General features: G+C 38.6%; 1 protein-coding gene across 3 annotated transcripts in view; it reads left to right on the top strand.

Moving 5' to 3' along the window:
• Positions 1 to 8,264: 8,264 nt before the first annotated feature.
• HAPLN1 (hyaluronan and proteoglycan link protein 1) overlaps positions 8,265 to 27,738 on the top strand; it is an 80,524-nt gene continuing 61,050 nt past the window's right edge. For 2 of the 3 annotated variants that reach the window (XM_021665398.2, XM_012477629.2), the window contains exon 1: positions 8,524 to 8,776. The gene's annotated coding sequence lies outside the window, so the exon portion shown is untranslated. Of the gene's footprint in view, positions 8,305 to 8,523; positions 8,777 to 27,738 lie in introns of those variants that run through there. The other variant, XM_064376102.1, reaches the window with a different exon arrangement.

Below are 27,738 nucleotides of genomic sequence, written 5' to 3'. Positions count from 1 at the left end.
GGCTCATTGCAACCTCTGCCTCCCAGGTTCAAGCAATCCTCCTGCCTCAGCCTCCTGAGTAGTTGGGATTACAGGTGCATGCCACCATGCAAGGCTAATTTTGTATTTTCAGTAGAGACGAGGTTTCGCCATATTGGTCAAGCTGGTCTCGAACTCCTGACTTTGTGATCCTCCCGCCTCAGCCTCCCAAAGTGCTGGGATTACAGGCATTAACCACTGCACCTGACCAAATTTATATATATATACACATATATATATAAAAATATATATATACACATATATATATAAATATATATATATACACACACACATATATATATATATATATATGTGTGTGTGTGTATATATATATATAATAGAAATAGTACTAAGCAGGACCAAACGGTTGAAGATTATTGTGGCATCACTGACTAAGAACAAGGAGACTGTCCAAAGGAAGACAGTTATGCCCAACATTTACTAAAAGTGGGCCATTTCTAATTCTGTATCCTCAAAATGCAAAAGCCAAAGAGGTTGCCAAATTCTCAGAATTCTTGGTAGCACATGGTTTCATGACTTACTTTTATAATTTGCCTCATTGACAGCATGAATTTTAAAATTTAGATCCTAAGACATTTCAGATTTCATCAAAGTTTAAAATGTGCCAGTCTGAACAGTCACCACTGAGAAAGCTCTTCAGTTTCAGTGACTACAGTTTATCCTAATCACTTTTCTTGGCATATCTCATTTTTTGTTCCGGCTGCTCCTATGCATTAATCTGTATGGGTGTGTCAATAAGATACAGTGGATTTTATTGAATGAAACACCAAAAGTAACAGGAATAAGTCTTCAAAAATAATTTGGAGTCCCTCCCTAATGAGTAAACATTTGCCGCAGACCATTCCTAATAGTCCCAACTTGGTTAAGGGTTTCTTTCTTTGTTTTTTTTTAATTATATTTTAAATTATGGGATACATGTGCAGAACGTGCAGGTTTGTCACATAGGTATACACATGCCACGGTGGTTTGCTGCACCCATCAGCCTGTCATCTACATTAGGTATTTCTCCTAATGCTATCCCTACCCTTACTCCCCACTCCCAGACAAGCCCCCATGTTTGATGTCCATGTGCTCCCCTCCCTGTGTCCATGTGTTCTCATTGTTCAGCTCCCACTTATGAATGAGAACATGCAGTGTTTGGTTTTCTGTTCTTGTGTTAGTTTGCTGAGAAAGATGGTTTCCAGCTTCATCCATGTCCCTGCAAAGGACATGAACTCATCCTTTATCCATAAAAAGGATGTGGAATACTGCATAGTATTCCATGGTGTATATGTGCCACATTTTCTTTATCTAGTCTATCACTGTTGGGCATTTGGGTTGGCTCCACGTCTTTGCTATTGTGAACAGCGTTGCAATAAACATACATTTGCATGTGTCTTTGTAGTAGAATGATTATAACCCTTTGTGTATATACCTAGTAATGGGATTGCTGGGTCAAATGGTATTTCTGGTTCTAGATCCGTGAGGAATCGCCACATGTCTTCCACAATGGTTGAACTAACACACTCCCACCAACAATGTAAAAGCATTCCTATCTCTCCACATCCTCTCCAGCATCTGTTGTTTTCCGCTCATGATCACCATTCTAACTGGGGTGAGATGGTATCTCATTGTGGTTTTGATTTGCATTTCTCTAATGAACAGTGATGATGAGCCTTTCTTCATATGTTTATTGGCCACATAAATGTCTTCTGAGAAGTGTCTGTTCATATCCTTCACCCACTTTTTATGTTTTGTTTTTGTTTTTGTAAATTTGGTTAAGTTCTTTGTAGATTCTGAATATTAGCCCTTTGTCAGATGGATAGATTGCAAAAATTTTCTCCCATTCTGTAGGTTGCCTGTTAACTCTGATGATAGTTTCTTTTGCTGGGCAGAAGCTCTTCAGTTTAATTATATACTATTTGTCAATTTTGGCTTTTGTTGCCATTGCTTTTGGTTTCTTATCAATCTGCTCCCAAACAGACAGAACTGGAGAAAAGGATCACTTACTTGGATTGATTGTCATCAATAAGGGAACCAGTATTTGATGTTGTGAAAGAAAGGTGTTCATCTCCAGTGATTATTCAAGTTCCTAGAACCATTTTTTAAAAATCTAAGTTAAGTAGAATTGGATTATTCATCAAGCACACAGGAGAAGGATTAACCATTTGCCAAATCACACAAACTCTACTACAGATGCACAAAAGCAAGGACAATTCACTCTGCGGACTAAACTGTGCTGGGCACTAGAAGCAAGGTAAGTAGGGAGTTGAACATTGAGAACACTTGGACACAGGGAGGGGAAGTACACACACCAGGGACTGCTGTGGGGTGGAGGATAAGAGTGAGGGAAGAGAACTTAGAGGATGGGTTAATAGGTGCAGTAAACCACCATCACACATGTACACCTATGTAACAAACCTGCATGTCGGCAGATGTATCCCAGTTTTTTTTTAGAAGATAAAAAGAGATAAGTATTAAAAGTTTGGCACTTGAGAAATTCATACACACAAAGGAAGTTTTCCCTTCAAGGGTCTACCATTTCTGAGATTTGGAAGAGTTTACATAGTATTTTGTATGTATGAGTTTTCATTGTCAACGACACAGAGAAACATGGATAGATCTGTGTTTTAAAAATACCAAAGGATTGGCCTGGTGCGGTGGCTCACGCCTGCAATTCCAGCACTTTGGGAGGCCGAGGCAGGCAGATCACGATATCAGGAGATGGAGACCATCATGGCTAACATGGTGAAATTCCACTTCTACTAAAAATACAAAAATTAGCTGGGCATGGTGATGTGTGCCTGTAATCCCAGCTACTAGGGAAGCTGAGGCAGGAGAATCACTTGAACATGGGAAGCTGAGGTTAGAGTGAGCCAAGATTCCTCCACAGCACTCCAGCCTGGTGACAGGCAAGATTCCATCTGAAAAGAAAAAACAAAAAGATCTAGACTTTCTAGGCAACATGGGACAAGGAAAGTATTCCAGACTTTAAGTTTGATCCCAGCTTTGTCAATCCCTTTGTGTATGACCTTGTGACTCAACTTCTACATAGTGACATGAGTGCCATAAACCTTCCAAGCATATCTATGGAAGTACCTACTGAGTGCTAGGTACTGTTCTCAGTGCTTGCAATAGACCCGTATAACCAAACCAGCCAAGATTTCTGCAGTGTGGAACTTACATTCTGGTGAGCCCTATTTATTTTTTTCTTCTTTTTTCCTATTACTTTTTTATTTATTTATTTTTTCCATGGTAATTCAAACAGAAAATAGAAAAAAAAAAAACTGAGACCAATGTTTTCAATCCTCAGATTTGAAAAATGTTAATATTTTGTCATACTTGTGTCAGAATTTTTAAAAGAAATAGAATATTACAAAGTTTTGTTTTAAAATCCATTGTAGCTACAAACAAAAACAAAAAACTGAAAAAGGAGACGGAACTGAATTTGGACCCTATTGCAAAATTAGCAAAATTTAGACAATAATGAAATACTCATCAATTTATTGAAGAAATGAAGGGCGAGTTTGAATGTTCCGGACAAAAGAAACATACTGAGAGAACAATAAATTAAAAGAAAGATAATGGACGATGCTGTGAACCCAAAACCAATTCAACAGACAAACATGGGGACAAGCAGGCGTTTACTTCTTAGGATCCAAGGATATTTATCACTTGGTATGATACTCATTTGGCCTCAGTAGCTTCTGAAACAGCTCTGCTCTTAACATTTGAACAATTTATTGCCTAATTATTTAGTGTGCCCTTTTGAAGAGTCTGTCTGCTGGACACTTTCTGAGAGTGAGCACGAAAAGTGGGCTCTCAGAAAGTCATCCCCCCGCCTACATTGCATTAAAAGCAAAATAACCTTTTATCAAATGCTTCGTGACCATTTAGAATATTGAATTTGTATTTTAATCATCGAGTTCAACAGGAATACAGCCAGTGGGAAGGACTTAATTACAAAAGATGTCTTTCTCATGTTTATGCCCACAATCCCAGGAGGTGCTTTAATGAAGTTCTGAGCCTCAGACAGGAAAGGTCAAATGACTTCCCTCCCCTCTGCACCTCCAAAGTGCACAAAACTGCACCTTTATCCTAGCAGATGTTCATCCAGGTATAATATTAGCCTGAGGCAAAAATTCCAGGAAACAAGAGCTCAGAGGGAAGCAATTCTCTGGAATTTAGTGGATAACAGCAGCCTCTTTTGGAGTCTGAAGAGGAGATGAATTTAGATAATCTCTTTTTGATTATAATCGTATATTTTGTATGGGTGTAATATGCCAGCAGGGATACTATTATGCTTGGGAATTTATTACATATTAAATATTCATAATATTTTAGATAAATATTTTTTAAATGTTGAAAATGTTCCTGCTACACTTGTGCTATGCACATATTCAAATTTTATAAGGTAAAATCAGCTGAAATTGCTTCTTTGGTAGGTGAAAAAAGGTTGAATATTCCATTTTATTTGGTTCAATCTAATTACTCAAATTGTCTTACAGTTAGCAAAAGAATGCAAAGTTGCATTTTATAACACCATTTTGACCTGTTTTCATTCATACAAAATACTCTTGTATTATGTTAAACAATATCATTTCAAAATATGCTGTATATATTATCTATAGAATATTTATATGTATAATTATATGCATAACATTATACATATATCAGTATATTTTGAAGTTTAACATAAGAATATTTTAAAAGAATGAAAAACAAATCCAAATATATTATTGAAAAACCAAAAAGAGCTTTGGTTTTTCTTGCAACTTAAAAAAAAACTGGCTTCTTTGCCTTTTCCAGATTAAAACAAGCAAACAAAACAAAACAATCCTCAAAAAAAGAAAACTTTAGTAAAATTAAATTTAAAAGAGTTTGATTGGCCGGGCGCGGTGGCTCAAGCCTGTAATCCCAGCACTTTGGGAGGCCGAGGCGGGTGGATCACGAGGTCAAGAGATCGAGACCATCCTGGTCAACATGGTGAAACCCCGTCTCTACTAATACAAAAAATTAGCTGGGCACGGTGGCGCGTGCCTGTAATCCCAGCTACTCAGGAGGCTGAGGCAGGAGAATTGCCTGAACCCAGGAGGCGGAGATTGCGGTGAGCCGAGATCGCGCCATTGAGCTCCAGCCTGGGTATCAAGAGCAAAACTCCGTCTCAAAAAAAAAAAAAAAAAAAAAAGAGTTTGATTAAGCAAAGAACCATTCTGGCAGTCTCCGGAGGCAGAGTGGGCTCAAACACCCCAGCATAGCCACGTCGTGGAAGGTTTACCGGCAGAAAAAGGAAAGTGAGGTACAGAACCCTGGACTGGTTATAGCTCCACCTTTGCCTTATTTAAACAGGGTTTGAACAGTTGACCACATTTGATTGGCCAAAATTCAGTAATTGACACAAGAGTAGGCTAGAGTCTGTCTACAATTTCATTTGGTTTATAGTTCATAATGTACAGAGAAACCTTTAGGTCAAACTTAAAATATGTAAGAAAGCAATTTTAGGCTAAACTTGATTTAACAAATGAAAGTTATGAGTTTCCACATGAATTATTAATATTAATAAATACAGGGAATCTTCAAATATATAATAATTTTTTGATATGGTTTTCTTTGAGAAGATATTTTGGTCTTCAAAAATTATTTTTGCAATTTATATCTTTGTAAAATGTTTAAAGTCATGAAAATAGGTTTGTATTTATTCCTGTTTTCACTTGATTTGATTTTTTTTACCACAGCTTGTAATGCCTGTGCCCTGATGAAAAATTATAAGGGCTAAAGTAATGTATGCCTCCATAAAGCACAATTTGGCTGAACATTAATTAACTGAACATAAAAATATTTTCTAAAGACTCGTAAAGCTAATTTCAATGTAAATTTCATATAACTAAAAAACCATGTGAACCCCAAAACGAACGGAAATATATATAATTAACGTCAATTAAATTAAGCCTGAATAACACTTAAAACACCCATTATTGACAGGTTAAATACTTGTGATTTAAAAGACTGGGGATCTTTATGGGGAAGGGAAGTTTGGAAATAGGGGAGGAGCAGGAGGGACAGGATAAGTAGCTGTTGTTACTTCTGGAAGTCTATCTCAGTGGTTGGGGCTATATATGAAATTGAAGAAAAATCTAGTGTAGCTTACCATAATGTGACTAAGTTGCAAAATAGATTGTCTTGTGTGGTTAATAAACAATTTCAGAGGAGAATACGTTAAATTCTCTTAATGCTTTGCTGGAATACGTATGTAGAGCAGACCACAAAATAGGGGAACAAGAGCGGTCCATGAACCAGCTGATACGATTTATGCTCCAGGCAATCGCCCGAAATTAGGTTGTTAAGCTGAGGGATCAAGATCGGTATTTAAACTGTCTTTATATGATCTCATAGCCACACACCACCAGCCTCGCCACCTTTATGCTGCTTTAATATAAAAAGTGGATATTTGTTTTTAAGTCTAATTCGTTTATGTTCTTTAAAATACACACTACCCTGAACGTTTACAAGAAATATTAATAGCATAAAAACCCTCTTCATAGTTGAAAAGTAGAGATTTATCTTATTTTTATTGGCGGTTAATGTAGAGGCCTACATAACAGCTGCCTCAATAGCCACTAGATTAGGGACATAAAATTGCAAAACCCTTAGCCTGTTCCCTGTGCGGGGAAACAGAAAAATAAGAGAGGCGCCCTTACCCAGGTTTTGGAATTCCAAGAAAGGTGTTGAACTGCCTGGTGAAGAATTCCTTTTGAATGTAACTACCCTCATTTAGGGAGGGTGTGAGTGTTCGGTTTGTCTTTGAAAAGAAACCTTTCCAAGAGGCACGTGTTGATTTACCAAAGACCTAATGGCAAGGGGGAGTCGGAAGCCAAAAAAAAAAAAAAAAAAAAAAAAAAAAAAACTGGTGAAATCTCTCAGAAGAGGCGGGAAGAAGGCTTTTTTCCTGCGGTCTCTCCCTCAGGTCTCCAGAGTGCAGGAGGCAGCCCCGCGGCCTCGGCTTTATCTTTAAGACAATAGCGCCGCTCGCCGCCACCGCCCGACTCGGCTTGGGCGTCCCCGCTGAGGTCGCGCGTTGCGCGCTGGCTCGTCTGCCCACGGGCCACCTGCCCTGCCCTCCGGAGCCGCTGTCCCTGCGCTTCCCCGCAGCTCGGCTGTCTCGCGGGTCCTCCCGTTCCACCTGCACCTCCAGGACGCCCGGACCCGCCCATCCTCCTGCCCCACTCGCCCCTCCACGCACGACTCCCCCAGTCCCTACGGCCCACGGGACCCTCTCCCGCGCCGGCGCCCCAGCCCCAGCGGCGGCCCTGAGAAGCCGGTAGTCCCGCCCGCCCGCCTGCGCCGCCCCGGCCGGCGGTGGGAGCCAGGAGCGCGGCCGCGAGTCCCCGCACGGCCCCAGCGCTACCCGGCCCGGCTCGCTGCGACTCGGGGACGGCCAGCGCCTCGCCTCCACCCCGGCCGCGGGCCCCTCGGGCTTGTTTGCTTGTCCTCAGTCCCCGGGCCAGCCCTGCTCCCTCCTCCCGGCTGCTCTAACAGCCGTTTGCTTCCTGCGGTGTGTTTCTTTTTTTCCCCTTCCTAGACTCCATCAAAGGTGGCTCTGTTATTGAAATATGAAGCCATTTCCTCTCCAAAACCCTTGGTTACTCAAGGCGGGAATCAATGGACCTATATACTCTCCCTGGAGTTATAAATAAATGTCTATTTGTTCAGGAGGCGTTTTCCCGCGTGTCCCAGCATCTTCCCCAGTGGTTATTTCAGGGATGTGCGTGTGTGTGTGTGTGTGTGTGTGTGTGTGTGTGTATGTGCGCGCGCCCGCGCGCGCCCTGTGCCCATCTGGTTCTAATCCTGGGTATGGATCTACAACCTAACCCCACCCATCCCGTCTCCCTCTCGCATTCCTCATTCTATAAATAAATCCAGGTTCCTCGAGCTCTGTCATCCAAGGATACAATAGCAGTTGTTTGTTGAGGAGATTTAAACTCAACACCAATACTGAGTCCAGTAAACCAGAAAATATGCTTCTGGTGATTTGGATGGAAGGCCACCTCCAGTTTAGAAAGCTTTCTGTGCCGTTATCATCATTGTCTGTTATCCTTGATCTCCTTTGGGGAGGGGAAGGCGGGAAAAAGAGGACCTCTCCTACCCTTGGATTTTTCTTTTAGGCAGAGGCTAATAAAACAAAGCGAAAACTGACTATCCTGGGGAGTCTGTTCACACTGCTGCCCCCAGAGATCATTCCACAGACCGTCGTCCCAGCCCCTCTGGACAGACCCAGGAGTGGTGAGGGTAAGGGTGCAGGAGGTGTGGTATGGCGGGGGGCTTGTGGCTGTAGCTGCCGGCTTGCCTGAAACCCAGAGCGGGATACTCGGGATCTGAGCAGAAGGGAAAGTCATCTAAGAGGCTGCTGTTTTACAGGGTCTGGGCACAGAGCTGCCCCTCCCTTCCTCCCTGAAGTTTGCATGAAGTGCACGTTAGGCTGTAATTAGGGGATCTGGGAGGAGAACTTTCCTGGTGACGCTTTGCTTTTCTTCTGCTCTTGGTGAGAAAGTGCCTCCTTCTTCACAGGATCAGGACCTCTGCCATCCAGCACCACAAAGAGACATTCTGCGCACACACACACATACACACACACACACACTCTCACACTCGCCCAGAGACAAACTTAAGGTGAGGAGAAAGAGCGCTAGCTTCACTTGATCTCCAGCTTCCAACTTAAGCAGAACTTGAGAGCATCTGAACTCGTGGATTTCAGGACAAGGTAAAACTTGCAAATTTCTTTCCCCTCTTTTGGTTATACCTTTGTGGCTTTAAGATTTCAGAGGGCAATACACACGTAATGTATATATACATTAAACAAATTTTATTATTTTCTTTTGAATTTAGTTTTCATCCCAATTCAATATGACACCTCAAGTTTTTTAAAAGTTTCATATTGTCAGATAAATATTTCACTACAATAAACAAGCTCAGTCTAGAATTGGAGAAAGAATTAACTCTAGTATCCTGGCTTCTGCTAGCGCTACTGTAAATCTGGTAGACTCATTGGTTTCCAAGCGGTGACTTTTCTATCTGTATTTCAACAACCATTTTTATAGTACCTGAGACGAAAAAAGGATAGTATAGGCTGAAAGGAAAGATGAGGAATGGGACTGTCCAGCCAGGCTTACGAATTTTGTTTTAGAGAATATATAGGGTTATGTGAAAAAGTAAGTTACTTTAGTCATAGGTAATACCTGTTAGATTAATAATCTTAGAAATGTTGCCTTTATTGGCCCAGGCTTCTCCAGCTAATTATGAAATTAAGATCATAGAATTATGATGCATTTCATATATACAATGATGCTGATGGATAATTTTAATGCACTGAAGAAAATATATAGTCATAGTTAAGATTACTTTTAAAAGCTGCTTAAAGAAATTATTTGTATGTTGAGACTGTTCACTACCAAGAGCAAACCTAAGTTTATTTGGGCTTAGATCAAGTAGTTTTCTTCCATTGAATGTGACTGTTGTGTTCAAAATAAGATGGCTTATTAATCTGAGAATAAGTTGCTTTATTTTCATTTATCGCTGGAAAAATACACACGGTGGCCAGTACATTTGGGAATTTTTAGGGTGGAAAGTGTTCCTGTACATGTTCCAGTGTGATGTCATAAAATCAAACATTCTGGCTGGCTTCTTGGAAGCTAATAATTCTTAAGAAATTAAGGCTGTGGATTAATTTCTAAATGAATGTGATATTTATTCATTATGAATGTAGTTTCTGGTAACTATTTCTATGTGATTATTTCAGTGTACTAAATTTGCAGAGGTTTTATACACATTTTAGTCATTTCAATATTTTAATGGAATGCAAATATTGTTCTATTAAAAATTCTCCAAAGAGAACTACTATGATGTAAAACTATATAAAAGTATTATCATAGTTCTCTTTGGAGAATTTTTAATGTGATATTTCATAATTCTTATATCAGTTAAGAAATTCCATTTACTCACATAAATGAAAGTTTTCCTTCCATTCAGTGAACTATAATGTATGCCAAAGGACTGTTCAGATATAAGCTTTAGTCTTTAGTCACTTTTATACTACCCATTCTTAAACATTTCATTGTTTCAGCTAAGAAACGAATTTATATTTTTGTTGATGACCTCTTCACTAAATTGGAAACAGCTTAAAAATAGAACTGTGTAAGATGTAATTTTGCTTAAAGCTAATTAAGTGAACAAGAGATAACCAACACCTCAACAGACCACTGATCTATAGGAGGAATGTACCCAGAGGCCAGTATTCTAGACAGGAATGCATGATGGGCCTGGGCCTTCTATGAGAAACAAGAAAGTGGGGGAAACGTTATGTTCTTATTTATAAAATGAGCCATTTATTTTCAGCAAGGCCCTGTCTCTCAGAGGAATGACTGACACTGTAATTTAGAAGTACTGAAGAAACTTTCACAGAGAAGAATCAATTCATTATATCCCTAGTGGTTTCACTTCCTTTTCCTTCCTTTGGGAGCAAGTAACACATCCAGGATAAATACATTCAGAGTACGCAGAAAGATACTTTATGAGTAAACGGTCTACTAAACAATCCTGCCTTTTAGCATCTTGGGTGTGGAAAATTGGTATTTTCTGAACAGTTGACGAAGTCCTTTGAATCTTAAGGTAGCAATGCGCTTCATCTTTGTAGAGATGAACAAGAGTTATATTCAGAAAATGACTCTCTGCCTTAGAAAATACTAGTTTTCTTTTTCACTTCTTTTAGCCCCATGCATATTTTATTTTTCAGATCGCGTTTTTAAAAAATGATATCTCACAAGTTAAAATTCTGACAAAATACAAGGCAAATTTGAAAAGAACTTTGATCGCACTTCAAATTAATTTTCCGACATCCTGCAGCCATGATTAGGAACCATAGTACTTAGTCTATATCATTTAAATGTACTTAGCCTGTCATTTAAAGGTAACAAAATGCTGTTGAGAGAAGTAGGAAAGGATGGAGACTTGAATATCCTAAGGATTTTAATCAATAGTGTTTAAGGAGGATTAGAGGAAACAGCTGGTTAAACAATTATTAGGAGTAGAGAGGACGAGAGGGTATAAATTAATAATGCATCTCTTTATTTACACTATGAATGGGTGGGTCTGTGGCGGTGAACTGCGGGAAGCATGGTCCCTGTGTGCCACCTAGTGGATAAGTCGAGGAAGGCTTTCTCACCAGCTGCTTAAAACACTCCGGCTCCTTTGGTTGACATTTGTTGAACACTAACTAGATGCCAGACATTGGAGTAGGTGCTCAGAGTAGAAAATAAATAAAGTGATATTTATATAAGTTAAAAATTAAGATACAACTTAACAGTTTATGAAATCCCTAGTCGTATTTAAGATCACTTTACTCTTTATTGGATACTTAACCATTCACTTTCTGCCTCCACAAGGATATAGCTTAATAACTGCAACTCACTTCTAATATAGAATTTATTTTTGACAGACATACCACGGTATAGTTCCAGGGATGGTGGAAACACGAGTTTGACCACCTTAAATGACTCTTCCTCAAATAGAAATAAATTTCTGTAAGGTTTAGTGTTACTGAATATAGTTGGGTAAATAACTACTAGCTTAAAGGTTAGCACACAGTTGCACATTTTGTTTCATATTCTTTGATTTTTTTCATTTTGAAAAGCATAGTAGCACAAGTTTTTTACATTTCTTTTAGATTGAAAAGGTTAGTAGTACAAGTTGCTTTTGAGTAATGGGGTATATTTTATAAACTATTGCTCTCAAACACTAATAATTAGCATGTAAAACAACTTCCTCTATACTTGTTGTTCGTATGGAGTTTTGAAGCAGGAACCCAGCTTCCATTAAGTTGACCAAATAGAAAAAAAATCCTAGACAAAACGATGACATGGGAAACCACCACTTGAAGGAAGCATTAGGATATCATAGAAGATTAATCCATTTCAGTGTTGCACTGAGAGTTTTAAAAACCTTTTCTCTAAAAGATACATGAATTATTACTCCAATTGGCTCTTTGCAAGATATGTGACAATTGCAACAGTGTTCAAGACATCAGCATTAATCCAGACAGGTTTTGAAATTCATATAGAACGTAGAATGTTTCAGTAGAAAAAAAATGATGAATTTGTTACTTGGGGAGTTTTGGAGGTGCAATCCACAAATAGAGTTAGGCCTGCTGTTGTGGAATAGAAGTTTCCTCTTTAGAAGAGTTCGGTTTTTGTATGGCAGTGAAACCTACACAACGAAAGAAGGAGACCTGCTCATTAAGTTGTTTTTCATTAATATCACAAAATTATAACCTGTGTTGATTGAAGGTAATGTTTGGAATTAGCACCGGTAATCATATAAAATAAAGCAGATTATGTTAATTTTTATTTCCAATAGATCATTATCTACTAGGAAAAAAAAACACATCCCCTTAACAGTTTCATTGGATCATCCTTGTGATTTAGAATGAATTGCATACACATCCCAGTGAGAGAGCTAGTGAGACACTGACTAAAAGTCAGAGGTCCTTAAAGTGGAATTTAATCATGGACTTTTTTTTTTCTTGAGATGGAGTCTCACTCTGTAGCCCAGGCTGGAGTGCAATGGCATGATCTTGGCTCACTGCAACCACCATTCCCTAGGTTCAAGCAATTCTGACTCAGCCTCTCGAGTAGCTAGGACTACAGACCTGTGCCACCACACCTGGCTAATTTTTGTATTTTTAGTACAGACAGGGTTTTGCCATGTTGGCCAGGCTGGTTTCAAACTCCTGACCTCAGGTTATCCACCCGCCTCAGCCTACCCAAGTGCTGGGATTACAGGTGTGAGCCACTGCCCCTAGCCTTCTTTTAAAGCTTTCTCTTTCTTTGTATTTTTTTTTTTTCTTTTTTAGTAGAGACAGGGTTTCTCCATGTTGGTCAGGCTGATCTAGAACTCTCAACCTCAGGTGATCCACCCGCCTTGGCCTCCCAAAGTGCCGGGATTACAGGCATGAACCACTGCACCCAGCCTCTTTTAAAGTTTTCTACCATGTTACAAGAAGTTTTAATGATTTCAGATAACTTAAAGATACTAGACAAGAACAAACTCTACAAGAGAAAACCAGCCAAGCTCTCTAAAATGGTCTGATGCTTATAGTTATATTGTCTTTGCTCTACATAACTTCTCCCACTGACAGAAGCATGGAAGGCGATAGCTGGTATTAAGAGTTTTTAGCTATGTATCTCAGAGACAGCCAAAATTTGTTTTAAGTATCAAATGTTACTGACTCTTTTGAGACTCCATTGATTGTTTTATGGCTTAATAGAGGTGACACCTGAGATGAGGTTTGCTAGAAGATCAGGAGACTGTTTACAAAACACAAAGAAAAATTCAGAGTAAAAATAACTTGGAAAACTTACTAAAGTTAAAGGGCTGTTTCTCAATCTGTTCAAGACAACAGAAACTTTTCCTTCTGCGCAATCTGACATCCAAAAAGAAGACAATTTACTCTATTGGTTACTAAGTTCCAATTACTATAATATCCAATTAAATTAAATAATATTCAAATTATGCTTATGGTAAGTCTAGATTTCCCTAAGCCTTTCACAAAGTCTTATGGATAATATCTTGGTTTTGTCTTCATACATACTCTGTGAATTTTTTTTTCATTTTACCTCATTTGTTCATTCATTTGTTCATTTGTTTATTCAACAAAAACATATTGAGCACCGGCTATTTACCAGCACAGGGTGCTGGTGCCATGTGTTCCTCTTCACATTACACTATGAAAATCCATTATAAAATAATCAGAAAGTCAAAACTCACGTTATAAACCCGAAGTGTTACAAGATCTTGAAGTGTACTTTGAGTAACAAAAATAACCAAAAAGTTCTAGCCTCATAGTTTTAGTATTAAGAGAATTTTGAGCATGTATTTTTAAAAATTATTTTCCCTTGTGTGCTATCACTGAGCTGAGTGGCTAGAGATTTGTCTCTTGGTTGTATGGACACAGATGGGCCTTGAAAGGTGGCTCTGACACTCCAGAACCCCAGGAGGCCTAGGATTCCAATAATACATCTGCTTGGATAGACAGGAAAAGCAAAAATGCATTTGCACTGAATTGTTGTCCACCAGTTTGAAACTAAAATTCAGACTGAGCAAGAATGATTTAGTGCTTACCATTTGCACCAGGCAAGCACCTTGCTAGGTGTTGCATAGTAATTGGCTCAAGGAGTTCACAAGCTAGTGGAGGCGACAGATGGATACACATCATGAATCACTAGAAAAATTTGCCAAGTAGGTGAAACTTGCCTTCCTAATTTCCTGGCTCCCTTTCTTTGCATTTCCTCAAGCCTTCTAACCCCTCTATCTCATAAACTGAGACTCCTGCTCTCTACCCCTGCACGCCAGAGGATCTGATAGTTCTCTGGTTTATTGATTTCTTGCCTACACAAAATTGTGAATGAGTTTCACTCATGTATTACACTTGAGTATGAATGAGTTTCACTCATGCATTTACATTTTAAGTCCTTTATTTCTTTAAAGTAAATGTTTTGTTTTCTGTGAAAAGAATTTAAAACATCTGAGAGCCTTCCCATCCTTACACCAAAGGGTGTAATTAAGCCTGATTCAATCCCCTAGGGGCTTCAGTCTCTCGGTTATCCCCACTCCCTGTGTGAGAACAGAGGGATTCATTCCCTCAAGTCCTGTTTCCAGAAATTTGAAGGACCGTGTTAACTACTGGCTCCTTTTAGTTAAGCCTGATCAACCTGTTCTTCTACCTCCCCCAGCGCTTTAGCCAGACCTATCTCTTCCCTTTGCCCCAAGAAGCATCCAACTTCCTTCCCGTTTTAACATTCCTGTTCACTTTGCCTTAACTGCCACTCTAGATCCCCTCAGCCCTTCATTACAGTGCTTCAACTGTGGCACCTGGACAGGTAGCGCATCCACAGCTTCTTACGTTCTACGGTTTTCGAGCACTCCTGCTACCCCAAATATCCAGGTTTAGTGGGAGGTGGCAGTGAAAATCCACATACCTAGTCCAAGAATTCCTCAAAGTCGTAGAGATGAAATAAGGAATATGCATAGGAGAAGCACAGGGGTCAGCCATCATGTTGAAAAGACGGGTCAAAGCCAACATCTTTTAAAACTATTTGCTTAGGTACCTAAGTAGAGTGAAATTGGTTCCAGAGACATTTCACCATTGATGCTGATCATAGCTTCTGAAAAACTAACTACGAAAAACAGAAAATAGCGAAAATCTGCTTTGGCTTTCCAAAAGTGACCTGAATCAGAGTCATTTGTCTAAATCTCTTCTCAGTTTATGTTTAATTAGCATACAGCATGATAGCCATATTTTATTAAATATTTCATTAATTCATGTAAGTTTATTTAAATTATACCCCATTAGATTTTGCTACCATCGTTTGGTGCTCTTGTAAGATATTGTTCTGGTCTTACAACATAAAGATGTGCTCACGGCTTATTAAGTTTCTAGGACTGATGACCCTGATGTAGAGAGCTGATTTCCTTCCCTGTCTTTCTGGCAGCCTAGAGGAGAGGGGTCATTAGCCTGCGTTACTCACCTGGCTTGGAGATATGAGTGCCTGACATCCTGTTGCTCTTGTGAGTGTCCAGCACAGGGCTGAACACAGGGCTTCAAGGGTGTCCTGACTTTCTATCCCAAGCACCTATATTTCAAATGCCTGAAAACCCAAGCCATTCCCCAGCTCTGTTTTTGTTTCCTTGTGTCTCTTCTTACCCATCCATGTTGTTAAATATATAAACTCTTTTGAGATGTAAATGATAATCACTACAGTATAAAATTAATAATGTAAATAAAATTAATTGTTAATTTCAGTAAATCTCTAAATTTAAGGAAAGCAAGTCTGAAGGTGGGAAATCTGTTTAGAGGTCATTGAAACAGTGTAGACATGCATGAGGGTGCATTGATTGGATATGGACAAGGAGTCTGAGATAGTGTGACTGTTTTAAGGATGGATGATTACCTGAGGAGGGATGCAATTGTAAGATTAGGAATATAGGAAGAATAGAAGTTGCTGGGAGAAATGATGAGTCTAATTTAGGAAGAAGTACCAAGGGGACAGCCAAGAACTCATAGGAATTGGATGTACATATCGTAAGTATAGGGGAGAAATCATGGCTGGAAATAGAGATTTGGAAGACTCTGGCCTTAAAATGGGAGCTGAAAATCATCTGGAAGAGCGAAGGGAATCAGTCATCCTTTGGGATACACTAAGAAAGAAGCAGTTGACCAAGAACTGAAACCAGGGAAAAATTAGTGAGAATTAGTGTTGACATTATTTATGCATGAATTTAACTTTTATTTTATTAACTTTAAATGTCCACTGAGTTAGACAGCATCAATGTTTATTAATCCTTATACTTCACAGTCCTAGTCAGGCCTCTGCATATGGAAGGTGCCAGACATGTTTGTTGAATTAAAGGAAATTAAAATGGTATTTCCGTGCCTTGATGCTCTAATGACAGATTTTCATAATGATAACCCTGGGTAAGACCCCAAAATGTCTAGATTATAGTTGTTTATTACATCTTGTCCAATACCGAACTAACTTTAAATATATGTTGTTGTGTTTTGTTGTTTAGAAATCAGTAATCAATGTGCGGTGTAGATGGTAATTCACCAGGGTGCTTGATTCAGCATAGCCCATGTTGTTTAGCTTAACATATAAATGAGTTTGCCACAGAATGCAGACTAATTCAAGTCTATTTATAATTCTTTTTCTAGTTCCTTGATTCTGAAGACTTCCAAATCTTAGGGCAGATTTGTAGTCGGTAATCCTGGATTTTTCTGGTCTTCTCAGAAACTTTCTTTTTTTTTCTTTTTTTTTTTTCCAGGTTCTCCTCCCTCCCTTTAATAGAATTGCTAAGTAAAATACAATAAATAATTCAATAATTGAATAACTTTAAGTATGCCACCAGTATTTCATGGGACGTACTTATACCAAAAAAAAAAAAAAATTCTTGTTTATCTAGACTTCAATTTTAACTTGATATTCTGTGTTTTTTTTTTCAACTAACCTGGCAACTCTATCTCCTACTTGAAGTTACCATAATTAGAATATGCCAAACAAAATTTTTTTAATGAAACTTCTGAACACTCTCTTTCTATAGGTCAATGAAAAAAGTTACAGATTTTATTTTACTAGTCAGATAAATATAAAGATGATCTAAATAAAATTGTCAAACTAAAATATACTAATCAAGATGCAAACTTACAGAGCATTTGTAACTATGATATTATATACCCTATGTGCTAATAATTATCCTAAGAATGGCATCAATGTGTATTCATGATCATGCTTTTTACTCTAGCTAACATTTTAAAATAATGTACATATTAGAAAATTAAAATTTTTATATGTTCCATTTTCAAACATATTAGAAAATTAAAATTTTTATATGTTCCATTTTCAAATCAGCAATAACGACAAAACAAAATGATCCTTTTTAAATTAAGGACTATATATTCAGAATATATATATAATGTACAACAGGTATAAATTCTAACTGTAAATGCCTGAAAGGATCGTGACCCTTGCTAATTACGTTATATTGTGGTTGTGCTGCCACCTTGTGACATTTTGAGGTATTACTTAATGTAAAACTCCAGTTTGACCATTTGGCCACATGATTCCTCATTCTCACACGATTAGTATTTTTCACTTTACCCCAAAATGCTGTATACTTTAATGCAGAGAAAGTAGCTTCAAGTATGTAATGCAAATATTTTCTGAGTCTTTCCGCAAATTAGTATACCATTCTTGAATCAATCACTAAATTATAATTTATTCAGTACTGTCTGAATTTATGTTTAATGGTTAAATTTAGTTGTGTCTGTATGTGTGTTCAGTTTACTTGACCATTTAATATGAAGTTCTCATAAGGTTTATGAACTTATTTCCAAAATTGAACTCATTATTTTCCTTTGACCAAGCCTGGTTTGTGTTCTCTCTCTTTATATATCAAGACAATAAAATGCATTAGCCAAACCAGAGCACCTTTAAGAGTAAAAGGGGAATGGCTTACAGAGAAGGCATAAACAAAGACCGTCCCAAGACAACTGGTCAGTTATGTATAATTTAAAAATAATCACAATACTAATCACACAAACTGGAAAATTTGCTGTTCTCAGGGCAGTGAACTGGAATCTTTACCTCAGACTTCCTTCATTTCCCCCACCTGATCATTCCCCTTCATCTTCACTTCTTTCTTTGTTGTCCACCATGCTTGCCAGCATTTTCCATGTCCTTGTCCTGCAAGGAATCCAACAAACAAAATCTTTTTTCATGATGACTCTGACTGCCCCCTTCCTCCACACTTGCTCCACGATGCAGAATGGGACGACTATAGAACTTTATGGTACCTGATGTCAGCCGGATCTTTCACGCCGTATGGCAGTTCTACCGTATTTCTTAAAAGTCCATTGCTTCTTGAGTTCCCTGTAGCAGATGTCCAGGCCTCTCTAATTCACACTGAAAACAGAAGCCACCCTCTCACTGTCTTGCCTGAAACTAGCCTCTGGTCTGTACCCCCAATATATTCTCTCTTTTTTTCCTTTCTGTTAAAATTATGTTTTTTTAATCTCCTTTACCTTGAAGAGCCCAATGCAGATATTACCCCCGAGCTCTGGATCTAATTTCCTCCAGTTTTCTTGGAGAAATTCCTATTTATTAGATCTATTCTCTCTTGTATTATCAACCTTTCCCACTCTGGTTATTTTTCACTGTTGAGACAGAGTCTCGCTCTGTTGCCCAGATCTTGGCTCACTGCCACCTCCACCTCCCAGGTTCAAGCAGTTTTCCTGTCTCAGCCTCCAGAGTAGCTGGGATTAAGGCATGCACCACCATGCCCGGCTAATTTTTGTATTTTTAGTAGAGATGGGGTTTTACCATGTTGATCAGGCTGGTCTCAAACTCCTGACCTCAGGTGATCCAACCCCCTCGGCCTCCCAAAATCCTGGGATTACAGACATGAGACACCGCACCTGGCCTATTTTTCTTACTGACATTTAATCATGGTCAAATATTCTTTATCTTAAAAACACAAACCTTTCCTAATATCAGATACATCCTATCACTCTCTCCTTTTCATGAGAGCCACATCCTTTCTTCTGAATGTGAAGATTCTGAATATTCACTGTCTATCCCCTCACCCCCATCCTCTCCTGGACTTACTGTAATGTGCTTTCTCCCACAGCTACTCCATTGAAATACTCCTCAGCAGCGTCAACAATGACTTTTTTCAGTGCTTTCTTAGTGGCATTTTAATACTAGTGACCATGTTGCCTTCACAACAGTCTCTCCCTGGGCTTTGTGACCATTCTTTCCTAGATTTCAGGCTTCTTTGGTGACTCTATCTCAGTCTCCATTTCAGGCTTCTAAAGAGAAGTCCACCTGCCTCTTGGCTGTTTGTATTCCAATGGCTTCTGCCCCAGATGCTTGTCCCCACTCTGCATATTCTCCCTGTGCGCTTCCATCTCCGCCCACGCATCACACCGCACTCGGCTATGTGCTGGACTCCCAGATCTTTAGATCTATCCAAACTCTCCTCCCGAGTGTCCAAACCACCTCCACCAGCACATCTCACAAACATGTCAGATTCCACAGTATAATGAACTCTTTCTTTCTCCTGAATTTGAACCACCCCAATTTTATCTACTTTAGTGAATAGCACCATTTTCTCTCCACTCAGTTTTCAAAACAGGAACATGGGAGTCATCCTATGGATTCTGTCTCATAAATATCTCTCCAATATGTACACTTTTTTCTATCTCTATTAGCATAAATCCTGCCCTTCGTTATCATCCTCTCTTACTGAATTCCTGCAAATCTCATCCATCAGTCTCTATATCTCCAATCTTGTTACTTTCTAATTTTTTTTTTTTTTTTTTTTTTGAGAGGGAGTTTCGCTCATGTTACCCAGGCTGGAGTGCAATGGCGCGATCTCGGCTTACCTCAACCTCTGCCTCCTGGGTTCAAGCAATTCTCCTGTCTCAGCCTCCCGAGTACCTGGGACTACAGGCGCTTGCCTCCATGCCCAGCTAATTTTTGTATTTTTAGTAGAAACGGGGTTTCACCATGTTGACCGGGACAGTCTTGATCTCTTGAACTCATGATCCACCCACCTCGGCCTCCCAAAGTGCTGGGATTATAGGCGTGAGCCACTGCGCCCAGCCTACTTTCCAATTTATTACCTGACACCGAAGCTAGAATAACTGTTCTAAAGTGTAAATATGAAAATATTTCCCCACTTAAAGCTCTTCAGTGTCTTTTCATTGCTGTGACAATTAGGTCCAAATTATTTTAAGTGATTTGCAAAGTTCTTAGTGACCTGGCTTTAGCTTTTAGCTGGAAAGCAGTCTCATCTAAAATTACCCAATACAGTATGTTCACTCTCTGGGTGATGAGCACAGTAGGAGCCCAAACCTCAGCGTCGTGCAGCACACCCTTGCAACAAACCTGCACGTGCACTCCCTGAATCTAAAATAGAAATGAAAATTCTGTAAAATAAATAACTTAAATAAATAAAATTACCCAATATACTAGCTGACAGGACTCAATGACCAGGAAAAGCCAAGATAGTAAAACAAGATAGAAATAGAACAATAGGACGTATCAATATTAGACTTTTCACACATAGGCTTTATGTGATTAATATGTTTAAGAAATTAGATTATTTTAGGAAAGGATTTTGTCTTTTATTTACTGTGTAAAAAGAACATTTGCCCAATATGAAAATAAGTTAGGCAATACGGAAAAATACAAGCACACTACTTACATATGTGGTTAGTTGAATTCCAGATATCTCTGTAAGTTTAGAGAAATACACATGCTAGAAATATAAGCTGGGCCAGGCAGGTGGCTCACACCTGTAATCCCATCACTTTGGGCACTTTGGAGTTCAAGACCAGCCTAAACAAGCTAGTGAAACCCAGTTTCTGCTAAAAATACAAAAAAAATTTAACCAGGCATGGTGGCACATGCCTGTAGTCCCAGCTACTCGGGAGACTGAGGCAGGAGAATAACTTGAACCTGGGAGGTGGAGGTTGCAGTGAGCCACGATCATGCCACTGAACTCCAACCTGGGTGACAGAGACTGTCAAAAAAAAAAAAAAAAGATAAACATAATTTTAGATATTGTATAGAAATGTTTTCATACTCCTCTTGTTGTTTCAAAGTATAAATATTTTTAATGTCGCAAAAGGAAGAGTACCATGTAATTAAAATATTCTATTCAGAATCTTTATTTTTATTTATTTTTTTAGCTTTTATTTTAGGTTCAGGGATACATGTGAAAGTTTGTGATATAGGTACTTGTGTCTTGGGAATTAGTTGTACAGATTATTTCATCACCCAGTTATTAAGCCTAGTACCCAATAGTTGTTTTTTCTGCTCTTCTCCCTCTTCCCAACCTCCACCCTCAAGCAGACCCCAGTGTCTATTGTTCCCTTCTTTGAGCTCATGTGTTCTCAGCATTTAGCTCCTACATATAAGTGAAAACATGCAGTATTTGTATTTGGTTTTCTGTTCCTGTGTTAGTTTGCTAAGGATAATGGCCTCCAGCTCCATCTATGTTCCCGCAGAAGACATGATCTTATTCTTTTTTATGGCTGCATAGTATTCCATGGTGTATATGTATCACATTTGCCTTATTTAATCTGTCATTAATGGCCTCTTAGGTTGATTTCATGTCTTTGCTATTGTCAGTAGAGCTGCAGTGAACATACGTGTGCATGTGTCTTTATGGTAGAATGATTTATATTCCTCTGAGTACATACCCAGTACTGGGATTGCTGGGTGAAATGGTAATTCTGCTTTGGCTCTCTGAGGAATTACCATACTGCTTTCCACAACAGTTGAACTAATTTACACTCCTGTCAACAGTGGGTGAGCGTTTCCTTTCCTCTACAACCACACCAGCATCTGTTATTTTTTGACTTTTTAATAATAACCTTTCTGACTGGTTTGAGATGGTATCTCATTGTAGTTTTGATTTGCATTTCTCTGATGACCAGTGATATTGAGCTTTTCAACATATGCTTGCTGGCCACATGCATGCCGTCTTTGGAAAAGTCTGTTCATGTCCTTTGCCCACTTTTAAATGGGTTTGTTTGTTTTTCTCTTGTAAATTTGCTTAAGTTCTTACAGTTGTAGAGTTTGAAAATATTTTCTCTCATTCTGTAGGCTGTTTTCTCTGTTGACAGTTTATTTTGCTGTGCAGAAGCTCTTAAGTTTAATTGGATTCCATTTGTCAAATTTTACTTTTGCTCCTATTGCTTTTGGTGTCTCTGTCACGATATCTTTGCCTGTTCCTATTTCCAGGATGGTATTGCCTTGATTATCTTCCAGGATTTTTAGTTTTTGGTTTTACATTTAAGTCTTTAATTCATCTTGAGTTGATTTTTGTATGTGGTTTAAGGAAGAGGTCCAGCTTCAATCTTGTTCATATTGCTAGCTGGTTATCCCAGCACCACTTACTATATAGGGAGTCTTTTCCCTATTGCTTGTTTTTGTCAGTTTTGTCAAAGATCAGATGGTCATAGGTGGGTGGCCTTGTTTTTGGACTCTCTATTTTGTTCCACTGGGCTACATGCCTGTTTTTGGACCAGAGCCATGCTGTTTTGGTTACTGTAGCCCTGTAGTATAATTTGAAGGTGGGTAATGTGATGCTTCCAGCTTTCTTCTTTTTGCTTAGGATTGCTTTGGCTATTTGGGCTCTTTTTTGGTTCCATGTGAATTTTAAAATAGTTTTTTCTAGTTCTGTGAAGACCGTCATTGGTAGTTTGATAGGAATAGCATTGAATCTGTAAATTGCTTTGGATAGTATGGTCATTTTAATGATATTGATTCTTCCTATCCATAAGCATGGGATTTTTAAAATTTGTTTGTGTATTTTCTGATTTCTTTGAGCAGTATACTGTAATCCTCACTGTAGAAATCTTTACTTCCCAGGTAATAAAATACCTCCTAGGTATTTTATTCTTTCTGTGGCAATTTTGAATGGGATTGTGTTCCTGATTCGGCTCTCAGGTTGGCTATTGACTACAGGACCGTTAGTGCTTTTGTATGTTTATTTTGTATCCTGAAACTTTGCTAAAGTTCTCAGCTGAAGGAGCTTTTGAACCAGTACTATAGGGTTTTCTAGATATAGAATCATGTTGTCTGCAAACAGAGATAATTTGAGTTCCTCTCTTCCTATTTAGATTCCCTTTATTTCTTTCTCTTGCCTGATTGCTGTTGCTAGGACTTCCAATACTATCTTGACTAAAAGTGGTGAGAGAGGACATCCTTGTTTTGTGCTGGTTTTCAAAGGGAATGTTTCCAGCTTTGTCCATTCAGTTGGCTGTGGGTTTATCATAGATGGTTCTTACTATTTTGAAGTATGTTCCCTCAATACCTAGTTTATTGAGAGTTTGTAATATAAAAGAGATGTTGAAATTTATTTCTGCATCTATTGAGATAGTCACGTGATTTTTGTCTTTAGTTCTGTTTACGTGACGAATTACATTTATTGATTTGTGTATGTTAAACCAACCTTGCATCGTGGGGATAAAGCCTACTTGACATGATGAATTAGCTTTTGAGTGCTGCTAGATTCAGTTTTCAAGTATTTTGTTAAGGATTTTTGCATCAATGTTTATCAAAAATATTGGCCTGAAGTTTTGTTGTTGTTGTTGTTGCTGTTGTTGTTATGCCTGACACTTTTTGGTATCAGGATGATGCTGGCCTCATAGAATGAGTTGGGGAGGAGTCCCTCCTTCTTGATTTTTTAGAATAGGGCAAGCTCTTTCTTGTATAAGTGGTGGAATTTTGCTGTGAATCCATTTGGTCCTGGACTTTATATTTGGTTGGTAGGCTATTTATTACTGATTTAATTTCAGAGCTTGTATTTGGTCTTTTCAGGGAATCCATTTCTTCCAGGTTTTGTCTTAGGAGTGTGCATGCTTTCAGAAATGTATCCATCTTTCCTAGGTTTTCTGGTTTGTGTACATATAGGTGTTCATAATAATTTCTGATGGTTGTTTTTATTAACATTTCTGTGGGGTCAGTGGTAACATCCTCTTTGTCATTCTAATTATGTTTATTTGATTATTCCCTCTTTTCTTCTTTATTAGTCTAGCTAGCAGTCTATCTATCTTACTAATTTTTTCAAAAAACCAACTCCTGGATTTGTTGATCCTTTGAGTGTTTTTCTGTGTTTCAATTTCCTTCAGTTCAGCTCTGATTTTGGTTATTTTTTGTCTTCTCCTAGCTTTGGAGTTGATTTATTCTTGCTTCCATAATTCTTTCAGTTGTGATGTTAGGTTGTTAATTTGAAATTTTTCTAACTTTCTGATGTGAGCAATTAGTGCTATGACTTTCCCTCTTAACACTGCCTTAGCTGTGTTCCAGAGATTCTGGTATGTTATGTATTTGCTCTCGTAAGTTTCAAAGAACTTAATGATTTCTTGCCTTTTATTCATTATTTACCCAAAAGCCATTCAGGAGCAGGTTGTTTAATTTCCATGTAATTGCGTGGTTTTGAGCAATTCTTTCTTTCTTTCTTTTTCTTTCTTTCTTTCCTTCTTTCTTTTTCTTCCTTCCTTCCTCCCTCCCTCCCTTCCTCCTTCTTTCTTTCTTTCGTTTCTTTCTCTCTTTCTCTCCTTTTTTCTCTCTTTCTATCTTTCTTTCTTCTTTTTAGAGGCAGAATTTCACTCTTGTCACCCAGATTGGAGTGCAATGGCACCATCTCAACTCACTGCAACCTCCACCTCCCAGGTTCAAGCGATTGCCCTGCCTCAGCCTCCCGAGTAGCTGGGATTACAGGCATGCACCACCACACCTAGTTAATTTTTGTATTTTTAGTAGAGACAGAGTTTCACCATGTTGGCCAGGCTGTCTCAAACTCCTGACCTCAGATGATCCACCTGCCTCAGCCTCCCAAAGTGCTAGGATTACAGATGTGAGCCACTGTGCCTAGCCAAGCAATTTTCTTAGTCTTGACTTCTTTATTTATTGCACTGTGGTCTGAGAGTGTGTTTGGTATCATTTTGGTTCTTTTGCATTTGCTGAGCACTGTTTTATGTCTAATTATGTGGATGATTTTTAGAATGTGCCATGTGCTGATTAGAAGAATGTCTGTTCTGTTATTTTCAGATGGGCAGTTCTGTAGAGATCTGTCAGATCCATTTGGTCCAATGTTGAGTTCAGGTCCTAAATATCTTTGTTAATTTTCTGCCTTGATGATCTGTATAATACTGTCTGTCAGTGGAATGTTGAACTGGCCCACTATTGCTATGTTGGAGTCTGTGTCTCTTTGCAGGTCTCTAAGAATTTGCTTTATGAACCTGGGTGCTCCTATGTTGGGTGCATATAAATTTAGGATAGTTAGATCTTCTTGTTGAATTGAACACCTTATCATTATGTAATGCCCTTCTCTGTTAGTTTTTGATCTTTATTAGTTTAAATTCTATTTGTCCGAAATTAGGATTGCAACTCCTGCTTTTTCCTGTTTTCCATTTTCTTGGTAGATTTTCTTCCATCCCTTTATTTTGAGCCTATGGATGTCATTACATGTGAGGTATCTCTCTTGAAGGCAGCATAGCATTGGGTCTTGCTTTTTAATCTAGCTTGCTCTTCTGTGCCTTTTAAGTGAGACATTTATGCCATTTACATTCAAGGTTTGTATTGATATATGTGGATTAGATCCAGTCACTATGTTGTTAACTGGTTATTATGCTGACTTGTGTGTTGCTTTATAGTGTCACTTGTCTGTATATTTAAGTGGTTTTCTGTATCAGCTAGTAGCAGTCTTTTCTTGCCGTATTTAGTGCTCCTTTTAAATTCTCTTGTAAGACAGGTCTGGTGGTAACAAACTCCCTAAACATTTGCATATCTGAAAAGGATCTTATTTCTTCTTTGCTTAGGAAGCTTAGTTTGGCTGGACGTGAAATTCTTGGTTGAAGATTTTTTTTCTTTAAGACTGTTGAATATAGGCCCCCCAATCTCTTCTAGCTTGTAAGGTTTCTGCTGAGAGGTCTGCTATTAGTATGATGGGCTTCCCTTTGTAGGTGATCTGCCTTTTCTCCCCAGTTGCCTTTAACATTCTTTTTGTTGCTGTTGTTTTATTTCAATCTTGGAAAATCTGATGATTATGTGTCTTTAGGATGATCTTCTTGTGTAGAAACTTGCAGGGGTTCTCTGTATTTCCTGAAGTTGACTGTTGGCCTCTCTGGGCCTTTCCCAAAACTTGCCAGAGAGGCCAACAGTCAACTTCAGAAAATACAGAGAACCCCTGCAAGATTCTAGGATGACATCCTGAAACCTGCTTTCAAAGTTGCTTGTTTTCTCCCCCTCCATTTCAGGGATGCCAATGATTTGTAGATTTCATTTTTTTATATAATCCCATACTTCTTGGAGGTTTTGTTCATTCTTCTTCATTCTTTTCTCTTTGTAAGTCTTTATAAGTCTGACTGTCTTATTTCAGAGAGCCAGTATTCAAGTTCTGAGATTCTTCCTTCAGCTTGGTCTATTCTGCTGTTAATATTTATAAAAAATATGCAGGAGCTGTGCTAATCATTCCAATTCTAGTGTATGTGCTCCTGAAGCACAGCAATTAGATATTAAAATAGAGAATTTTAACAAAGAACTGGAAATGATAAAAAAAAATCATTCAAATGGAAATTCTAGAACTGAAAACAGTGTAATGACTAAAATTAAAAACTCAATACATGAGTTTAGGAACATTTAGAACCATTGAGGAGATGATTAGTAAACTGGAAAATAGGTCTGACCAAAGTAACTAGGCTGAAATCTGACAGAAAAAAAAAAAAAAGAAACTTCCAGGAGCAGAGGTGGTGGTAGTAAAAGACATGTGAAATATAGAAACTGGCATCTCAGAAGGAGTAAACGCAAATGGGGCAGAAAAAAATATTTTAGAAATAACAGCTGTGGCTATTCACCCAAGTCACAGATCCAAGAAGCACTACAATGCCCCAATGGGATAAACTCCAAAAAGTAAAACACCCACACCCAGACATGGCATAAGAAAATTGTTGGAGGCCAGATATGGCTCATGCCTGTAATCCCAGCACTTTAAAAGGCTGAAGCAGGCTTATCACTTGAGGTCAGGAGTTCAAGACCAGCCTAGCCAACATGGCAAAACCCCGTCTCTACTAAAAATGCAAAAATTAGCCAAGTGTGGTGATGCACGCCTGCAATCCCAGCTATTGGGAGGCTGAGGCACAAGAATTGCTTAAACCTGGGAGGTAGAGGCTGCAGCGCGCTGAAATTGCTCCGCTGTACTCCAGCCTGGGTGACAGAGTGAAACTCCATCTCAAAAAAAAAAAAAAAAAAAAAGGAAAGTCGCTGGAAAAACAAAACAAAGAGGGCATGTTAAAAGCTTCCAGAAACAAAAGACTCCAAACAAGCTAACAAGTAAGAAAATTAGCTAGCTGGAAAATTTCCTTTTCTTTCCACTTTAAGAAATGCCAAAAATCAATGGGTTGGCTTGACTCTGTTCTAGGTAGCCCTTATCTTCCTGGCCTGCTCTCTCTGAGAGACCAAACTCTTCAAGCCTAGAGGGATATCAGTGTGCCTAGCTCCCTGAAGATGCTGGGCTGGGATAAATTTTAGTGGTGAATCAGTCCCTCCAGTCTTTTGCAGATGCTGTACAGTCTTATTGCTATCAAGACAAAATTCTGAAAGT

Source organism: Aotus nancymaae, unplaced genomic scaffold (genome assembly GCF_030222135.1).
Source record: "Aotus nancymaae isolate 86718 unplaced genomic scaffold, 86718_ANA_hifiasm-v0.15.2.pri h1tg000014l, whole genome shotgun sequence".
NCBI classification, from domain to species: Eukaryota; Metazoa; Chordata; class Mammalia; order Primates; family Aotidae; genus Aotus; species Aotus nancymaae.
The sequence above is the reverse complement of the archived record's forward strand: the minus strand, read 5'-3'. Positions and strand labels throughout refer to the sequence as shown.